Source organism: Melanerpes formicivorus, unplaced genomic scaffold, assembly GCF_026170545.1.
Source record: "Melanerpes formicivorus ecotype bairdi unplaced genomic scaffold, bMelFor1.0.p_v2 SCAF_2, whole genome shotgun sequence".
NCBI classification, from domain to species: Eukaryota; Metazoa; Chordata; class Aves; order Piciformes; family Picidae; genus Melanerpes; species Melanerpes formicivorus.
The window spans coordinates 46,263,823-46,276,820 of NW_027142354.1; the positions used below are offsets into that span (position 1 = coordinate 46,263,823).

At 43.6% G+C, this 12,998-nt stretch overlaps 1 protein-coding gene across 2 annotated transcripts in view; it reads left to right on the forward strand.

Moving 5' to 3' along the window:
• Positions 1-12,998, forward strand: part of KCNIP1 (potassium voltage-gated channel interacting protein 1) — a 410,482-nt gene that overhangs the window by 102,286 nt on the left and 295,198 nt on the right. Inside the window, exon 1 of one of the 2 annotated variants that reach the window (XM_068158725.1) lies at positions 3,579-3,619. The exons of the other annotated variant lie outside the window; for it this stretch is intronic. The gene's annotated coding sequence lies outside the window, so the exon portion shown is untranslated. Of the gene's footprint in view, positions 1-3,578; positions 3,620-12,998 lie in introns of those variants that run through there. 2 annotated transcript variants of the gene reach the window in all.

Below are 12,998 nucleotides of genomic sequence, written 5' to 3' on the forward strand. Positions count from 1 at the left end.
TGGCAGTGGGAAACAGAAGTGGAGGTATTTGTTTCTGAGTTGTTGACACCCTATATGGGCAAATGCCAGTCCATTTTCAGCATCCTATCAAATGGAAAATACTGCTATTGACACTATATTTATAGGTAGAAATATAAAACTTTATCAGATGGTGGGAAGTCAACATCGTCAGATCATATGGTCATATTCTTAACTAGAGGAGATGGGCTCTAAAACTGGTGGTGTTACAACAAGGCACAACAGCCAAGAGAATTGACTGATCAAGGGCACAGGCTGGAAACAATTTTGTGGTTGGGTGTGGTTTTTCCTTTCCTTAAAGTTAAATCCCTAACCTGATGCAGCTTTCCCACTTGCTAGACACAAACCACTGGGGCAGCCCTTTGTAGGCAGCTTGCCTTTTCAGTCAAGCCAGCTGTGATGATGTATTCCCAGAAAATTCTGTAATGTGCAACTTATGATTCTCTGAGGGCTCCTATGAGAGCTGAGAGCAAGGGGTGCACTGGATGCTGTACCCAAAGCAGCTGTCCCTGGGTCAGTGATAGGGAATAATGGATTTTATGATGGAGTGGCCCTTGGAAGTACATGGGGGAAAGCTGGAAGTGGTGTTTGGATGATGGCCTGGGTCTGTGCTGCTCTTTTTGGTGTTCCAGTGTTCTAAAAAGTTTTCTTCTTTTTTTTATTTTTCCTTCCCCATATATTTTTTTTTTTTCCCTTATGCTTTGGTTAAAATGCAAGGAAATATGGAAACACTAGCTGCAGGGAGAAAAGTGTGGATATTTCACTAGAACAGTGAGAAGCAATCTTTCTATCTTAGAATTACTTTTCATTCAGAATATCATAACAGCCTAAGAGGAATTCATAAAATGTCTTACTTTTTCTAACTTTTTTTTTTTTTCCCTCCCCAAATGTGCTTTTTGGTTGTGTTTTCTGCCACAGCTCCTTCAGACCAGAAGTGTGCTCTCACTGCAGATGTGTAAGCAGTGTTGTCTCATCTCTCCTCCTGCCAAGGCAAGCATTACCAGGTTGAGTCCATCATCAGTAAATTTGCTGACGACACCAAGCTGGGGGCAAGAGTTGATCTGCTGGAGGGTAGAGAGGCTCTGCAGAGAGACCTTGACAGGCTGGACAGATGGGCAGAATCCAACGGCATGAGATTTAACACATCCAAATGCCGGGTTCTGCACATTGGCCACAACAACCCCATGCAGTGCTACAGGCTGGGGTCAGAGTGGCTAGAGAGCAGCCAGGCAGAGAGGGACCTGGGGGTGCTGGTTGATGGTAGGCTGAACATGAGCCTGCAGTGTGCCCAGGCAGCCAAGAGGGCCAATGGCATCCTGGCCTGCATTAAGAACAGTGTGGCCAGCAGGAGCAGGGAGGTCATTCTGCCCCTGTACACTGCACTGGTTAGGCCACACCTCGAGTACTGTGTCCAGTTCTGGGCCCCTCAGTTTAGGAAGGATGTTGACTTGCTGGAACGAGTCCAGAGAAGAGCAACAAAGTTGGTGAGGGGTTTGGAACACAAGCCCTCTGAGGAGAGGCTGAGGGAGCTGGGGCTGCTTAGCCTGGAGAAGAGGAGACTCAGGGGTGACCTTATCACTCTCTACAACTACCTGAAGGGAGGTTGTAGACAGGCTAATGATGGTCTCTTCTCCCAGGCAGCCAGTACCAGAACAAGAGGACACAGTCTCAGGCTGCGCCAGGGGAGGTTCAGGTTGGATGTTAGGAAGAAGTTCTATACAGAAAGAGTGATTGCGCTATGGAATGGGTTGCCCGGGGAGGTGGTGGAGTCGCCGTCATTGAAGGTGTTCAGAAGGAGACTTGATGGGGTGCTTGGTGCCATGGGTTAGCTGTTTGGGTGGGTTGGATTGGTTGATGGGTTGGACACGATGATCTTGAAGGTCTCTTCCAACCTGGTTTGGTTTATTCTAATTCTAATAAAGGTTGTGTGGTGTTTGCTTGTGCAGTTGTGGTGAGCTCATTCCCAAGCTTCAGTTCCAATACACGGTTACATCTTGCAGAGGAAACCTGCCCTATTTCACATCTGTGGAACCACAGGGGCAATCTTACATGTTGTCTTCGAAGTTTTTCAGTTCCTGGTTCATCTCAGAGAGATTTACCTGCCTGTGTGTACAGAAAAAAAGGAAGGGGACTGTGCAGATGTGCAAATAGCAGCTGGCTGCCAGCCCAGCCTGGTTAGGACTGGATGAATAGTGAAGCTGGCACCTGGCTGGCATGCAGCAAGGCAGCCTCACAGCAGGGCCAGATGGGCTGTGGGACCACATGGGCTGGTGTGGCTGCCCAGCATGCCTGTGCTGACAGAGAATGCTGTCAGCGAGCTCCCAGAGGTTTGGCTGAGAATGGCATCAATAAAGGGCTGCAACAAGCAAATGTTCCTTCATTGCTCTCACTGCTCCTTGCATCAGCAAGTGGAAGGGTGTGAAGGAAGGTGTGAGAAAGGTGATGATAGTAACCAGTTGCAAGGAAATAAGGGGGAAATGAACCTTGAAAGCAAGGTGTAGGGAAATGCAGGCTTTGTCTGCAGCTGCTGCCAAAAAGTCTGAACCATTTTGTGAACTGGATGGTCTGCAAAAGGCCACAGGGTCAGAAGGTCTGTTGAAAGAGCACACCTGCTGGTGTAATCAATAGCAGGAGAAGGGACAGGGGGTGGCAGCTGAGCCACTTCTCATATACCGGAGATCTATGGAGTAGATAAATAAGTGGAAAATATATATATTGTTAGCCTTAAAGGAGTTGGATCCTGCCTGTCTTGCTGCAGTGTACTACAGACTTGTCAAACTAGCTGCTCTGGTCAGTACGTGCTGGGAGGAGAGGTGGGAAACCCCAGAGCCCTGATTTATCAGGAGAGATGGCAGGGTTTTTTGTAGCTGCTGTGCTGCAGTTCTACTCTGCAGTGCTGGAAATGCCAAATTTCAGATGCCACCTCTGCAACTGATGCAAAGCTGCTGGTGTGGACGCAGGAGCTGCAGCAGTGTTTAAATCTTTGCATGAACATTCTGGTACCTTCTGAAGTAATTTCCTTGACTTTCCTTGACACTTTGGCTGTGCAGAGGATTATATAAATCTGAACATTCCATATTACAACCCTTTGTTCACAGGTCCACCAGAACTTTGGAACAGTTTCTCAGAAGTAACTTGAAAGAGAGTGTTAGTAATTGAGGTCAGAAAAGTCCTAGGTTTGAAGAGCATGCTAGGAGCTGTGATAAGTGGTCATCATCCATCTGGAGATGAGGTTTTATGACAAGCCTTTGTTACTGGATAATTAAGTGTGCACTTCCCTCTGATGGTCACTGTTTCAGAGAAGGGGCTTCTGAGTGGACTTCAGCAGTTTTTCCTTCTGAAAGAATGGTTTTATGCTTCACAAAGACTCTTCCCCCTCTCTCCATCCTCCCCCCACTTCCTTTGGCAGCTATCTAGCTTGGGGGAAGGGATAAGTTGTGATTAAAAACTCTGTGAATGCATTGCATTGCAGAAGGAACTTTGGCTTCCTGGGACATGGTGCTGCTACTGAGAAAATTGGTGTAGCTGACAGAGGGTAAACTACCTGATTTTTCATAATCGTCTTGTTCTTCTATAAGGGAAACAGGTTGATGTCTTATAGGTAAGGCAAGATTAATTTCTTCCTTTCCATGAAGTCAGGCTGCCCTGAGGCCATGAGGAGATCCCCACCTGCCTGTGTTTCTGGGTTGGCTGTCCCTGTGCTCCTGAACACAGTATGTTGGGAGCATTCATGCAACTAAAGCTTGTTTTTACCTTGTCTTACCATTTTTTATGTAGTGTGAACAGGTCTCTCAAGCAAAATCCATTGCTTATTCTTTTCTGGAAGTGCTGGCAATAGTGAGGGTATGGAAGTGTGTGCAGCCATGCACAGTCAGTGTGTAAATATTTGCTGCTTCATTGTTGCTGGGGGAATTGCAAGAAGAGAAAATGTGCTGCACCTGCAGACTGTCATGCTAGAAATCTTTTATTTGCCAGTAATTGTGGGGTTATTTAACCAGCCTGATAAGAGGGTTAGTTGTATGTTGTACAGTTTTTATACAAGCATGTTTTGTATCCTGTTAGTTGGTATTCATTTCTTGTTTTCTTAGTCTTGTTCCTAGGCTTGCTTAGATTTTGGCAGTAGTAAGATGCCAAGCTTTCAGATTATGTGATATTCTGCATGTTTCAACATTATTTTTGCTGACTTGTTTTACACTGGGTGAACAGGTAATGTAACATTTTTACCCATAAAGAAGTCTTGATATTAGAAATCACCTACTGAATGAATGAGCTGGTCAAATGTTAATGTGAAATAAGGAAAGAAAATGAGCCACTTAAGGACAAATAGTAATAAGTGGAATAAGTTATACAATGAGATGACATGCCACTGAACAGTGCCTCGTGGTAGCAGTCATACAATACGAGGAAAGAGTGAGCTTCAGAAAAGATCTGTGAAGGTTCTTAGAGTGATGGATTAAATTGTGCTAGAAAATCCCTGAAGGTAATTTTCATATCTGTTATTTATTCATCTAGTAATGGTGGCAGGTGAATTTCAAAGGGGAAAAGCAAATTCTTTCCTTTCCCAATCTAGCCTACCTTTCCTTGTGCTTGTTCATGCAGTTCTAGTAAATGAGGGTCCGTGAAGGGCTATGAACAATCAGCTCTGGGAGTATCTGGGGGGGGTCATCTTTGCAAATAATTTTGGAGACAAATCATACTTTAAATGATAGATGAAAATCAGTACTTTCGTCATTTGTGTTGATAGTTGTGGCTGAGGCACACAGTGGTAGCCAAACCGTAGCCGTACCTGTGAGAGGGGCTGTTCACTGCTGTCATACCATGATCTTATTGGCACAGCAGCAGGAAAGGTACTTTTCAGAGTTACAGATCCAGTCTGGTGTAAGGCTCCTTGTCAGCTTCACTTGTCAAAAGCTGCTAGAAGCTGGAACCTGCAGCAAGCAGTTGGGTAAAGGTTATGCATTTGATTACTTAATAGCACAGCTAAGTTAAACAACCTTCCAGCTGTTTGTTCAGTATTAATGAACCAATTCATCTACACAGGCATAGCACTGCTTCAGAGTCATTTCATGCTTTTCATTTAAGGAATGTTTTCTCTTTTCTTAAAAATCAAGGGTGTGTTTGGTTTGTTCTATCAGTATCCTCTTAGGCAGCCAACATATTCCTCTCTGTGTGGAGAAACCTCAGCTGAGTGATAAAGCATTGCCCACCAGAAATTCTCCTGAAGCTCTCTGTGCAAACACCACCAGCCAGATACCTGCTGACAGAAGTGGGGCTGTTTCCTGTGTCTCTGCGAAGGTAGAGCAGCAGCTTAAACTCTTGAACCCCCAAACCCCAGACAGTTATGTCCAGTGCTGGTCTTTAAAAGACATAGACTGTGGAGCCTCTCACAGGGCTTAATTTTTCCTTTGTTATGGCTGCTGCTGCTGAGCCAGGAGGGAAGAAACTGTTACTTTTCCCTCTTTGAAATTCCATTGCATATTGGTTCTGCTGCATAATAAAACATCTTGCCTTTCCTGTGACCAATACAGGACTAGAATATTCGTGTTTGAAATACATACTCTGCCGTCTGTAGCATGGTACTTCTGAATTTTTAGAAGCTGTGAAAAGCACATAGGATTTTTGATGTTTCCAATGTATACAGCAAAATATTTTGATCTCTCTGACTTGTTTGGGGCTATACAAATGAGTTATTGTCCATGAACTCTCATTAACTTTCCTAACAAAACTGCATTTTATACCTTCCACTGCCAAATGAAATTCTTTGGCCCTTATGAAGGGAGCAGCTTAAACCAGCTGAGCCTCTTTTGGAACCAAGCTCCATCCTGATGTGAGAGTATCAAATAGTTACAGTAAGACTGCAGTTTCTGTTGTTGTTGTTTTAACCTGAGTCTAATAGTGATGAAATTATTGTTTTCCTGGCCAAGCTGGAGGGCTGAGGGGGAGCAGAACAACAAAAGGTGGAGGCGGGGTAACCAACCTGCTGGTCACATTTAAATTATGATTGTTACAAACACGAGTACGAAGCATGCAAGGTGAATGGTACATTAGACTGCCCTGATTCACTTAGCAAACCCAGCCTCATGCAAACAGTATCCACGCACATTTGCTTCTGTTTCTTTTTCATTATTCACTGTAGGGCACTGGATCAGAGAGGGGATTATATCCCTTGGATGATCTTTGAGGCAGAAATAACTAACATCTCTGTTTCTGATCTCTGGAGGCCTTCAAGCTAAGAATGTAGCACGCTCAAAACTGGAGGCTTATATGAGCATTGTCATGCCTAGGAAAAGAGTTTTTATTGTCAAAAGTGGTAGAGAGAACCAGAAACACTTTGGTCAACAAGAGGACAGGGTACCTAATGTGCCATATGCTGGAACCAGATAAAAACAGGAGCTGCCTGTTTGGGGATCCTGACATAGCAAAGAACAGATGAGATATGACTGTTTCCGCTGGTTGAGGAAAGTAATAAATCCATGCTCCTTGCCAGCACCATACAATGAAAACAATTGCTGCTGGCAACAGATTTGGAGATGGGTATGATTCTGCTGCTTAGATACAGAAAGGTATTTCAGCTTTGTGGGGCTCAGCTCTCCAGGGGCCTTTGTAAAGAGAGTGGGGGACAAACAGCCCCACTAGGGAGGGACTGAGAGCCAGTTTAGCTGGTGTGAATCACTCTCCAACCCTTCGCTATGGAGAGGAGTCTGGATAGAGCCTCCTTGTTAGGCTAAAGATAACCCCTGTCAATACCCTCTTTGTCTTAGAAAAAAATCTACTGTGCCTGAATCCCTATCTGTTGTGTATGGAAGATGGAGCTATTCAAACACATTTAACCTGCTATTATATCATCTTCAGAGAGGCGAGTCCACAGAGGCATAACAGCCTGCCTCTCAAGTCTGCTTCTGTAGTCTGACCTTCAGCCCAAGTGATAGAAATGTGTGCTGTGGTGTGCCAATCCCCTCCTCCTTAGGGCATTTTTTCTCTTTTGGGGAAAGAGGAAATTTTATGCAATACACTGTGAGCAGTCACTTGTTTTTTTCTAACTGTCAAGCACTCTGAAGTAAAAGGACAGAATTAATGGTGTTTGTGCAATGCTGTTTCCCTCCCTTGTGAGCCTGCATTATGACACAGCCTTCAGTTACATGATTACACAGGATTTTTTCCACAGGCCACTGCTGAGTGAATGGCAGCTTGAGCTTGTTGAATATTTCTCTTTGTGCTCGACTCTTACCATGTGTTCCCTTCAGCTGGTTCCTGTACATCCTCTGCTCTCAGCTGTGAGCCGCTGTCACCTCCTCCTCCTCAGCTTCCCATAAAGTGTATGCAGGAGACTCCCACTGCAGGCAGCACAGACAGAGAGGTGTGTGAGAAAATTCGTGAGGTGTGTCATAAATCTTTCAGTATGTTTGGTATGTTGTATCATCAATATCACCACATAGATGCTTGTGAGCAGAGGTCTGGTGACAGATACGTTTTTTGCAACATCTTCATTGTAAAATTCACGCTATATTTAGATGCTAACTGAAAATGCTATTTAAAGTCTTGAGTATGTCATTAGAAGTTGGGATATGATTAACTCAGACAGCTACTTCTCTGGCCTTTTATTGCCCACCCTTGGGAAACACCGTATATGTTAGTCCTGTGTAAAATCAATGATTGACTCTGTTACTTGCCTTTATTTAGGACAAACGGCTTTCTGTGGTTCCTAATGAGACAGCAGTGCAGACAGCCATCTGACATCACCCTCTATTAGCTCACCCCACCACCTGTAATGTCAGTACAGTCCTAGATCTGTTTCAATTCCCAATGTCCAGGCAAGAATGGAGCTTAGCCATTTCAGATTCTAGCATCAATGATAAGTTTGGCAGCATGAAATGACCTGTTTTAAGTACCAAATGGAATGTTTATGGATTGATTTTCTACTGTTGCTGTTTTGTTGTCATTTGTTAGTTTTAATTAAAATTGTACTCCCTTCACCCAACCCAACAGCCAAAAAGAAAGATAAAGTAACAGTTCAATAATCTGCAACCCCCATAGATGATGCCTGTTGCTCCTATCTATCCAAACTCCTGTCTCTCCTGGAGGTGTTAACAAAGACTCCTACTTCTGTACTTCAGCGTATGTCCTGCCAGCCCTGCTTCTTTCTTCAAAGCCTTGAAAACAGGAGTTTTGCAAACTCCATTATAATGTGGATATAAGCTACATGGAGAACATGCACTGTGTCACTTGGCAAGCCAGTTGCCCATTTATCCTGCAACAATCCCTGCTCTTGATGTCAGTTGCATCACTAACCTTGCTGGCTTTGATTGACTATTTTTTGCTTTCCAATGCTCTAAACCCTGCACTCTTACAGTTTGCTTATCGGTAAGGCAGGGGTTTCTCTTTTAGTTTTAGAAAAGTTTTAACTGAGTGTTGGCAAGCAATACAGAAGGGAATTGAGGACAGCTAAGGTCGTTTGCCTGCAGTCTGGTGGCAGGGAGATGAATTCTGCTTGTAGTTCCCTGAGGATGTGCCCCCCAGAACTCAGTGGCTTTCAGCACAGCTCTGCCTTCATAGCAGTATCAGGATAATGTCGACAGGGCATCTCCTGCAACCATAAAGAAGAACAGAGCAGGCAGGGAGAATTTTCACACCTGCAGTTTTTCTCTCACATTATTTTCCAGTTCTAATCTCAAGAAGAAAAGTAAATGGGCAATTCTGTGATGATTTGTAGAGCTCGATGTTGCACCTTGGTAGTCGCAGCCCTGGGGTTATTTCTAGGGTAGTAAAGGCAGAGCAGTGTCAGCACTTCCTGTCTGGAATACCTGTAGTAAGGCAGAAATTTGTCTGGTATATATTGGCACTAATTAGGAGCCTCAGTACTCAGGTGAATTGGCAGCCTTCCCTCATGGTATGCTGAAAGGGACAGAAGGGAGCATCTTCAGAAACTCCTTCAGCAGGAAGTACTGGCACTATCTGGGAATAAAACCCAGAGGGAAGAAATGGGGAAGAGGTATCTCACTTCAAGGGCATAGTAGAGAATTTCTCTGCCTTGGAGGAGGACTCCAAGCCAGCTGGTTTTCTCACCCTATGACCAGAAAGAAACACAGTTTACAACACAACGGTGTGTGGAATGAGCTCTGCTGGCAATGAATCATGGTGTGTTTCTGCTTTGCGTGGACCCAAGCATCTCATATTCCAGATATCCTAGTTCACATTGGGATATGTACTAGCAGCTAACACAGCCTCTTCAGGTATTGCATCTGTCCAAAGCCTGTTTGGAGTATGTTGACTTTGCGCATGGCTGGATAGAGTGCAGGGAACTGTGGGGTTTGCAAGCTGAAAATGGTGTCCTGCAGACCTACTGGTGTCTTTTCCAGGATGTCCAGTGTTCTGAGAGGGTGATGAGATGTGTTAACTGAGTTTAGGTGGGTTTCTCTACATGGACTCATAGTGACTCTTGAGACCTGATGGGTTTCAGTGACAGCTTGACTGACAGATTAGAGACTGGAAGTGGTGGAGGAGAGGTAACAAGTCAGTGCCTCGGCAGAGATTATGCATAGCTTCTGGCAGGGAACCCAGGAATAGCAGCATCTCCTGTCGGCGCAGCACAGGCTGCAATCCCAGGGCATATAAAGCAGGGAGAATGCTGCCCACGGCAGGACCCATAGAAGATGCATGCAAAGCTTGGCTTTGCTCTCCCACTTCCAGAGCTGCCTGGCTACGCTTGGTGGGGGATGGAGGGGCAGAGGAAATAAAGCCTTAAAAGGATCCTGAAATAAGAAATAATGGCAGGCGAGTCCCCTCCTGTCTCCTTCAGCACAATGTGAGCCTCTGCTGCTTTGGGAGGGAATTTCTTTTGTGAGTCTCATATTCAATAACCACAGAGATATTAAAGATGTGTTTATAAAAAAAAAATAGGTATTAAAAATATTTCTTATAGAATCTGTTTTCAGGTTTCAAAAGCAATAGGTTAAAAAACAAACAAACAAACACCAGAAACATTTTCCCATCAGAAACATGAGTTAAATGCCCTACTTCTCTGTATAGACATTACTAACTGGTTGAAAACAATTGTTGCTTTATTTAGAGTTCTTGTGTTGGTAATTTCAGGCTTTTTTTTTTTTTTAATCATAAAGTGTGAATTTAACTTACAAATAAAGGAGAAATTAAAATGAGTTTGATTTTCTTCCTGAGAATTAATTAAGGCTCGAACCTTGCAGCGCTCCATCCAACAAATTCCTATCACGTACAGCAACTTTTCGACAGATGGGAAAATATTGTGACTCATCAGTAAAATAACAGAGGGTTGTTTTTTTTCTTTAGATATTAAATGTCCTCTTTAAATGCAACTAATAATTTAGGGTCATCTGAACCCTATAACAGGGTTCATCAAGAAACCTGTTTTCAGGAGTAACCTTACCAAAAAATGTTACTTATAAAATAATGTTATACAGTTGGATCGTGGTGATTAATGAAAAGATGTCTTCTGCCTCCAGAAGGAAAGCATTTCCAGGCTGAGACAAAGCAAAAAAAGTACTTCAGAGGAAAGTATTTCTTCCAGAGACTGCTAGAAAGGCAGAACGGGGATCCGGTGTTCTCTCTTTCAAATGCTCAGTCTAGTACTGTGTTTGTTTACATGTCATGATTGTGGCATGTGCTGTGGTGTTAGGAAATACTCCTTTGTTTCGTGATGATTTTTCTTTTTTAATTGCCTGTAAAATTAATATATTAAAACAAACCAAACCCATCCCATATTGCTGTGGTACATTTGGGAAAAAAACTAAAAAAAAACCCCTAAGTGTGACTCCCAAGGGTGCTGCCTTTCCCTCTATATTTTACTTGTGCTGTGCTTGAGTTGCTGTGGTTTAAACTCAGAAGTGGCCAACTGTTCTTCAGAGCTGGTGACTGTGGCTTGGATATCTCTTTTCACAGCAGGGGAGAGGAGAGGCAGGGACAGTATGATCAAGCTGTTTCTGCAAACCCCACAGGTAGTGAGCATATGGCAGGCTGAGATGTGAATTTTCACATGGAGGTACCTGAGAAGTCTGTGGAGGGCTGCCTGGTATCTACCCCAGAGTGCCTCAGTTCTGGGGAGGTGTTGTCGAGATAGATACCAATGTTAGGAGGAAAATGAAAGGGCTTTGGGTTATTTTCCCCTCCCTAATTAAATGTGCTCATTTCCGAAACAAAACCTAAAATTGCAGATGAAAGAAACAGTTTAGCTGCAACAAGTCTGAGTTTGTGCTGCCAGCTGGGCTTTTGCTCAAAAAGGGAGGATGAAGTCGGGACTGTGAGAGCAGCTGCATGTCCTTGCACAAACAGGGTCTTCTAGATTGAGGTTGAAGCCTCTTTGTTGCTCTCATCTCATCTTCCCCTTGTACTCCCTGTCTGCTCTCTAGCTTGCTCTCCTTACCCTTTTCAAGACTTGCTGGACCTGAACAGCAGCAGCAAAGAGAAGGGTTGCACAGGTAGTGAATGCTTTTTCATTCTGTCTCAGGCTGCAGCCAACCAGGATAAAACGCAGGCAGAGGGGAATTTGCCTCATCACAGCACACACCCTGTGATTGCACAGCTTTAGAGTAAAAGGAGAGGAGCAAATCCACCCAAGGAAACAGGCCCAGTGAAATCTCAACTACAGATCTTAAAAACAAGGTTGAGAAAATGGTTATAAGAGGTGTCTGAGCTTTTTTGGTTTAGTAGTTGTTGTTTTAAACATGATGTCTATGGAAGGCTGAAATATAAGCTGACCCAATCGTGTAATTAGTTCAAATCCATTAGAAGCATAAATGATAGGAAGGAGAAAAGAGCCATTAATGACTGAGCCAATGACTCTTCTGCAGAAAAAGACTACAGCAGCCAAGTGTCTTATATACCAGCTCGGAAGCAGTCATGTGCATCTCAGGGGTGTGTGTTTCCATGGAAATTTTTTATTTCTGGGGAGACTGAAAAATCTTTGTAAGAAACAGAAAAAGTCATTTGAAAAATAGGATTTGAGGATAATATCAATACCCAAAAGCCAGACAGTGCCTGCTTTGGTGTGGGAGCCAAGTGACATCTCTCTGCATATCTGAAGAGTTTAGTTGGAGAAAAGTAAAACTAGACAGAAGAGAAACATGCTGAGCTACCCCTCCACTGCCTGCCTAACTCATGAAACAGCTCTTTGTAGTTGGTTCACGTGCCTTGAGCTTGGCTTAGGGAAAAGAATTTTCCCATGTTAATATTTTGATTTTCAACTATGTCATGGCTTGGAAAGAAACACTGGTAGTTTTCCAAGCCTCTGCCTCATAGACCTGACTTCAGCAGTGAGGTGTGTGTGTTGTTGAAAAGCATCTGTGCTGCACACTTCTCACTACTTTCTGAAGCTTTTCTGATGTACTTTTTCAATGACTCTTGGATTTTATGTGCACTTTGGGTTCAATGCTCTTATCCCTGGAGCAGTGTAAAAACCATGATGTCTTGTAAACAACTTCAGTGCCAGCCTCTCTTCTGTAGATGAAAAACTGTTACAAGACCCAGACACAGAAGATGTTCCACCTGGCAACTGCAGATCAGCATATTAATTAGCATTTTAAAAAGCCTTGACTGGGGTGGCAGAGCGGGGAAGGAATGGGAAAGGTGTGCTGAGTGGTCTTAGAAGCTGGTCTTCAGTTAACAATAAACATCTTGGCACTTTGAGGCAAATGTATTCCTTGTGGTTTGGATGTGCTGAGCTGTAAGAACTGCATCAGAGTTCAGCTCACCTGCTGTGCTCAGGGAGCACATGTAATGCTCTGTAGGCACATTGAGCGATAGGAATAGTTTTTATGCTAAGCAACCTTTAATGTTATTAATAAATACAATCCATCGTTGGGTTAGTAAACAGCAAGGGGCTGAATTATTAAAGAACTTAATTGGGTTTGATACTGATTAGTTTCATTAAGGAAATGTAATAGTTCTACTGAAGAAAGAGGTGTGATATAGTAAGAAAGTGCATGTCCTGCATTGCAGAGAGTTCCAGTAAA